General features: G+C 36.3%; 1 non-coding gene across 1 annotated transcript; it reads right to left on the reverse strand.

Moving 5' to 3' along the window:
• Window positions 1-6,588: 6,588 nt before the first annotated feature.
• LOC145013546 (small nucleolar RNA R71) lies at window positions 6,589-6,695 on the reverse strand. The gene has a single exon (XR_013665098.1). It is a non-coding gene; the product is annotated as a small nucleolar RNA R71 (small nucleolar RNA).
• Window positions 6,696-6,933: the final 238 nt, after the last annotated feature.

Consider the following 6,933-nt stretch of genomic DNA (forward strand, 5'->3'; position numbering starts at 1 on the left):
TTTATATTCTTATAGCATTTTTCTACATTTGGAGTTGCAGTTTCAAAAAAACTAAAAACACATACAACTACTAGTGGCGACAGAAGGAGTTAGTTGCGATGGAGCATTAGCGGCTATAGAAGGTAATAGTGGCAATGATGCATTAGTGGCAACAAAAGGCAATATTAGCAACATCCGGAGCATTAGCAACAAACTAACACTGGCAGTGTGTCGCTGCTAAAGGTATTAACGGCGAAAATCTTCACCTTTAGTGACAGCATTCATCACCACTAAAGGTCGATATCCTTGTATTGATCGCCATTGGATCATCCGTTGTTACCCTTGCTCACTAACCAAAAATTTAGCATGGTGTATTCACTACAATCTGTCTACCCAAGATAAGAATTTTGGCTATTATTTCCATATTTTATTTGTGCTTATCTTTTTTTTTACCTCTCTCCCATTGTTATGACCAACTCCATCATATTTAGTGCCCATTTATCAACATCTCTCCTTCGTCCACGCCAAATTTAACTCAACTTGAATAGGATCTAGCTAATATAGACTCTCGATTTTGTTTTTAACTGTTTTTTTGTTAATATAAATACAAGTTACAGTGCCATATCTTTCTAGACATCTACTGATAAGTGCATTGCAAAAGACATTTGGGGAAAATTCGGTGATTATTTTTTCTAAATAAAATACGTATCATATGTTCCTCATGGGTTTATTAAGTTACAACAAAATGCTCATTGCAGAAAATCACTTAACAATTAAGAAGGGCACATGCAACCTAAAAGGATCTATGTATTCACATTAAGGAAACATACTTTGAATAACAAAATCCTAATATGTATCCTAGTAATTCTGAAAATCACAAAGTAAAGATATACACCTCAAACTTGTTATAGCAAACAAGTTACTTCAATCCTTCCTTGGAAGAGCTTGGAAAGCTAGCACCAAAAGGATGATGCCTCTAATGTCTCATACCCAAACCCTAGAACTAGAAGACACTTGAGGAGAAAGGAGAAGTATATTTTTCATTCACCACCATTAAGGGAAGTGTATCCATGAATTTGAGTGTCCAAGGGGTCCTATTTAAAGTTTAAGTAACTTAGAGACAAATCAAGATTTTAATATTAAATAATGGATTTAATTCTAGTTTAAATCCTTTAATTATTAACATCTAGGAGGCTTCTGAAAACCCTAGAAAGGATCCCAAAACCGTCCACCATTGGATGGTTCTAGAATTGTCTCTTTTTTCAACTATTAAGCATTTACAATTCACTCCTTGCACCTTCAGTTAATTCCACTTAATTCCAAATGAATTCTGATTAAAAATTAATTAATTGTAATTAATTTCATATTAATTTATTAATCATATAAATTAACAAATCAATCAGTTTAACAATTGATATCATATTAATTTATTAATCACATAATAAATTAATAAATCAATTGTATATTTCCACTTAATATATTAATCATATAATATATTAACAAATCATTTCCTCATAATTTCAAATTAGTTTATTAATCGTATAATGATCTAATAAATCATTGTCTCTCTATAATTGTCCTTCTAAACAAGTTCTAGTTATGAGGGCAACCTAAAAAGGACTTTGCTTCTAATTACAAGAATATACTAATTTAGTTACTGACTTAGACACCTTAATCCAACAGTTCCAACTTAGACCCATTTCATAACCTAAAAAGGCTCCTGATCTATCAGTGAGCTTTGTTAATCGCTTTAGAATATAGTCAATTCACCTAGTAAATAGGTTGACTTGTCAATGAAAATTTTGTCAATTACCATTTTCATATCATATTATTGTTGATGTTATCTAAAACAACAAACAATTTCCTAAATTCTTAGAAGCCAAAAACCTCTCTCTTATAAAAGTATGCGAGGAGAAAAATGACTGTTAACTTGAAACCCTTTGACATCGACCACTACCCTTTATTCTAACTCTAAGTAACCAACATTTCAAAAATCAATCAAATAAAACTCAAAATAATGGTTAGGGTGCTCCCATGGTAAATTCTAGTGTTTCTACCAATTTTAACTCTTTTGAAGGAAAACACATCTTAAAAAAACTCACTAATTACAACCATCATACATACTACCAAGCATGTAAACTCTTATTTTTGATCATTTTCAATAGTTGATTACCATAACTAGATCACTCCAATAGCCAATGTTGAGCCTTCTCAACCAGTTCTTGTAGCAGGCCAGCATATCCATCATATTCCAGCATCATCCCAACAAATTCGAGCTCCATATATGTCTTCCAAAATCTTTAATGGTATTCAATAACCATTATTATCAGTCCAATAGCACGGCTACGAAGCCCAATTTGAAAAATATGTCTTTGTGTCTCTTATGCCAACAAATATCGATAGGTCTCTATTACAATAATTAAATTAGCCACCAAATATGTCTTTTTTAAATAAAAATATTTAACATAAATGGATTAATATAGTTCAATACATAATTACGGAAGGAAAACGGGCAACAAGCTATGCCGCTAGCCCTTTCTGGATGGCAAACTAATTCTTTTGAAAACAACATTTGTGGATCTAAGAGATATGAAATTAGAATGCATGACCCGCTGGACTCTGTTGAGGAGCTTCATCACCTCTGGTGCAAGAAAACCAAATGTATCAAATGCAAAAGGTACAAACACATGTTGATTTTCTATACATGCATTATCTTGCTTTGCCCCTTTGCACGCAACGGATTTCAAAGAGGCATGCCCTACTGTGAAACCCCCGTTCCTCAAACCGACGAGAGGAGAGACCCTAGTAAGATCCACACACGCGTGCTTCCCTCCTACCTATCCAAAGACCAAAATGTCAGCTGGTCTAAGTGTGGATCTTCCATCATGCGGGTCTGTCAAAAAGTTCATTGGTGCTTCTTTCTTTGCAGAAATACCAACATACCGATAAGCATAAAAGAGAACATCCTTAACCATATCATGTCTGTACTTGAAACCAGGGAGCTCTCTACAATTAACTGCATGTACCCCAAAGGTATCCAAACATGCCTTACGACAAACTGGACATATCTCGTCAATTGGGAATAAAGGATTCATGAGGCGGCAATGAAGGATAGTTCGGTACTCCACAGGAGACATATGCTGGCCAAGGCCATCAATAGGGATAGTTAACAGAAAATCCTGAGCATGATGAGCCTGAAGACACTCAAAAACTGCTTTCTATCTAACATTCATGTCAAAGTCGACTTCCATATCTTTGATGATTTTGCTAAAAATGGCACAGACCAATGCTTTTTGGGATTTAGGGGGGATATCCTTATTTGTGAAACAACTACAGACGAATCCCAGAATCTTATCACGAAGACGATTCATAGCACATAGGTAATCATAGTCTATACCACATATGCCACTGTCACGTAACATGTGGTCTTGTAATGCCCAAGATTGGGCCCTCAAGGCTACAAATGCGTAGGAGGAAACCTCGTATGCCGATTACAAACCCAAACCAGCGAAACGAATATGTAAGGAAGCTAGAAGCCACTGAATGTCTCCATAGAAGGGGCCTCCACATACCATAATATCTTCGATTGACTTGCGCAATCTTTTGTCAAAGAACAAAGTTGCTTCTTCTATGTGCACCGACTAACATGTCCTTAAACCAAAGAAAAGTTTTGCAATTCCCATACATGATCGAAGCAAAAGGAGCTCATTTTGTGGGTCACATAGTTGTGGAAGAAGACCCATCAAATCATCATCATTGACCACTCTCTTCATGGCCAGCCTGCTAATAAACCATGCGTCTCTACTAACAAACCCCCAAGGAGATTCACCCCCAAAGAAGGTGTCCCTATATTAGTTGGGAATAAATCGGCACGAAGCTTCCTACCATCACAAGAGGGCCAAAAAATCTCCATTTTCTTGATGTTCAACACTCTAGCCACCTCCAAAATGTGATCAGGCCCAATGACTAATTAAGGCCCAAAAGCTTAAAAGCCCAAAACAAGTATGGGTCCATCTACTGTGTGTACGCCTTGCATACCACCCTGGTACGTGCAGCGTACTAAGTCCCTGGTCCATACGTACCGCATACTCTAAGTTACGCCCAACGTAAAAACAAATTAAACACTTTCTTCCATTAAGTGCTTAGTACTTGATGTTCTAACGTCCAATATCATATCTGAGCTCATTAAGACGTCCTGGGGCATAAAGTTGGCAACTTTATGCCCTTGCACGCTATATGGGACTTAATAACTTCATTCTTCACATTAGGACTTGATATGTGCATAATTGGTTAATTATTTAACATATATTCTTAGTTATTTTTGGTTAATTATGAAAATAATGTGGACAAAAGGTACTTAAAATGCTTTGAATTGTGTTTTCAGTCCAAAAGATATGCTTGGAGGAAAATAGGAGAAAAGGGAAAGCAAGTGAAGATTAAAGAGTGAAAAGAAGGACCTACTCGGGGAGTAGATCGACCCTACTCGGCGAGTACACGATGATATGCCAGAAGATAAATACGACTGCTAATCTAAAGACGGATAAGTATTGACCTACTCGGCGAGTTGATTCTGATACTCGCCGAGTACCCTCTGTTTTGGGATATCTTTAAAAGACGAATCCTTATCTCATGGGACATAACTCCTGGCGAATTTTGAAGGATTAGCTGCGACTAAAAGGTTTAGAAGGCGCTGAGGAACCCTAAGCTTCAAGAGTTGGAAGAATTCAAGCAATTAGGTTAATTCTACCACTTAGACTTAGGAATTAAACATGTTTGCTTTCATAAACTTTGTTTTTATGTTTGTTTCTACTGCAACTATGAGCTAAACTCGTTTTTGTTTCTGTTTGGGGAATACCAAAGAACTCCTATGGTTTAATTATTAAATTTTGTTTAATTGTCTATTGGTGATTTATTAAATTAAGTTTGTTAAAGAACCTTATGTATTAATCACTACTATTTTCTGTTAATTGGAAGGCAATTAGGTTGCATGAACATCACTTAATTGTTAACCTCATATGTCTATGTGAATGTTAAAACATATGCTTGGAAGTAATGAGTATGAAACTAAGATTAATAAGAAAATAGGAAGATTAATGTGTGAGCTTGTTTGAGAAACCATCAACAAGAGGTTAATTGAATTAATAACTTAATTGACCATTACAAATCTTATTTAATCCAAATAATTAATCTGGGGAATTAATTAGTTTAAACACTTGATCAACGCTTAAATTAGTTAATTGTCTAAGGGTTAGGAGTAATGAACATGAACCTAACTACTATCATTGGTAACCAATAGCAATTAATCTACCTTAACTTAAATAACCATAGGAGTGAATTGGTTGAACCTAAATAGAAACATCTTTATCAAATTTGGTGAATAGTTGTTGCTTTAGTTAATTAGTTAATTTAGTTTGTTTAAGTTTCTAGTCTTGCAAAACTAGAGAAAAACCCTTTACTTCTATTATTTGTTTTAGTTAAAATTAGCTATTAGTTTAATTGCCCGTTCCCTGAGTTCGATACCTTACTTATCAATCTATACCACTTAAAGACAGGTTCACTGCCTTTGTGTGCTTAAATTATTAACAAAAAGTAGGGATAAAACTAGTTGAATTTACACACATCAAGTTTTTAGCGCCGTTGCCGGGGAACGGTTCTAAATAATTAAGCTAATTCCTAATTTTTTTTCGATCCTTTGTGTGAGTTTACTTGCATAAAGTTCATTTATTGCAATTTAGTAACTGGTAATTAAGTTTTAGTATCTGTTTTAGTTAGGTTAAAAAACTTAGAATTAAAAAAAAAAAAAACCACTGATACTCGCCGAGTGCACTCGCACCTACTCGACGAGTAACAGTTTAGTTACAAATTTTTTTTTCTTTTATTTGTTTACAATCTTTTTGTTCTTTTTACGCTTTTTATTTGATTAATTTCAGGATTTTCATGACCAGAGGAGCAAACACACCACTGGTACCCCCGTTTGAAGACCCTGAATCCGAATTGAAAAGAAACAAAGGGAAGGACGTGGAGAGTTCAAGCACACCAAAGAAATCACCATTGTCCAACTTGAAGATTGTTTTTGGGAAAAAGAGGAGCAACAAATCAGGAGCTTCAAGCGCTTCCTTGATAATTGAGGAGTCAATTCAAGAAGAGATTAGATACGAAACCGAGGAAGAAGACGAGGCAACTTACGAACAAGAAACCGAATCGGAGGAAGAGTTAGCATTCACTATGGCTAACATTGATGAAATTCCCATGGGAGAATGGAAGAAGAGGATGCGCGACGACCATGGCCCGGGACTTGTGCAACCCGCAATTCCCGCAACTGCCACCTTCGAGCTAAAAGGTCATATCCTAGCTTCACTCAAGGAAATACCTTTCTACGGGAAAGATCATGAAGATGCCTACAAACATTTGGATGAAGTAAATGATGTTGCTGATTACTTCAACATTCCAAATGTCACCCGCGAAACTCAACTGCTTCGGATGCTTCCGGTAACCTTCAAGGGTGCTGCTAAAGACTGGCTCAAATCACTTCCTCCCGGGTCAGTCACTACTTGGGCCAGAATGAAGGAAGAATTTATTGACCACTTTTGCCCACCATCCAAGATAGCCAAGCTCAAGAAGGCCATTGCAAACTTTGAACAACAAGCTGGAGAGTCGTTATATGAAGCATGGGAGAGGTACAAAAGTCTGCTACGAAATTTCCCACACCATGATCTAAATAGCCAACAAGAAGTTTCCATCTTTTATGATGGAGTCAATGTCACGACCCGGCAGCTGCTAGACTCACAAGGCCCACTTACAAAGAAGCCACCCCCGGTGATCAAAGAATTAATTGAAGAATTCTCTAAACACTCTAGAGAATACCACAACCCTAGGAATGATGTCACGAGGGGATCCGCATACGCTGCTACTGAAGATTTATCCGCGGTCATGGCCATGTTAAAAACCATGGAT

Source organism: Lactuca saligna, chromosome 8, assembly GCF_052625555.1.
Source record: "Lactuca saligna cultivar CGN05327 chromosome 8, ASM5262555v1, whole genome shotgun sequence".
NCBI lineage: Eukaryota > Viridiplantae > Streptophyta > Magnoliopsida > Asterales > Asteraceae > Lactuca > Lactuca saligna.